This window comes from Elephantulus edwardii, unplaced genomic scaffold, assembly GCF_000299155.1.
Source record: "Elephantulus edwardii isolate Elephantulus edwardi_28Jun2011 unplaced genomic scaffold, EleEdw1.0 scaffold00191, whole genome shotgun sequence".
Classification (NCBI taxonomy): domain Eukaryota; kingdom Metazoa; phylum Chordata; class Mammalia; order Macroscelidea; family Macroscelididae; genus Elephantulus; species Elephantulus edwardii.
The window spans coordinates 5,289,658-5,290,615 of NW_006399941.1; positions in this window are offsets into that span (position 1 = coordinate 5,289,658).

Here is a 958-nt window from a genome sequence, read left to right on the forward strand (position 1 = left end):
TCAGATTCTCTGCAATTCTCTCCATCATTTATGATGTCCCTCTAGTCTTTACACAATCACTAAAACACAGATAAACCTATTTCTTGTATTCGCTGCTTTCAGCCTGGATATGTATGACATCAGCAATGCTATGACTCGTTCCCAGACTTCTTAATTCAGCCAGAATTTCTGGTGGTTCTCTATCAATGTACGACTCCAGCCATTTTTAAATTCTCTTTAGCAACATTTTACTTGCATCTGATTTTAATGATGTTGTTAAAGAAGTTCTTCATTCCATTTGATCACATTTTTAAAAAAGTGACACAAAAATAGATCTTGTCTAGTTAGCTGGTTGGCCAGGTAGCTGTGTGAGCATGTTCAGGACATGTTTGTTGAAACACCTCAGTTGCTATTTTCTCCATTCGTGGAGCTTAATTTCGTATCCATCATGTCTCTTAGCTTTGGCTTCTCCCTCAGTACCATCAGTTCTTGATCACATTCCACCTTCTGTGATGGTTGAATATTGACCAGGTTTTTGGTTGTTGTGGTTTTTTGGTTTTTTTGTTGTGTTTTTGTTTGTTTGTTTGTTTGTTTTTTGTATAGTGACTCTTTGTATTCTTTCCACCTTTTCTTGAAGTTTCCCGGAATATTCAATATTTCAACTCAAGCTTTGAATCTTTTTTTTTTTTTTTAGTTTTTCAGGTTAAGAAATGCTTATGGCTTTTTTCCCTTTCAACTTTCTAACTCTAGTTATTTGCACACTTTACTTTGTCTTCTCAAGATGCCCTTTGAAATCTTCTGCTTATCAATCATAAGTCAATATTTCTTCCTTTCATTTTGTGTCTCTTCATTCTAGCGCAAATTTAAGAGTCTCTCCTGATGTCCCCTCCACCCTTCATGTTTGTCTCTCACCACCCTGTTTTGGAAAGTTGTCAGTGGAAAAAAATCCCTGTAATTGCTGCTAGGACCATGCAGTGTA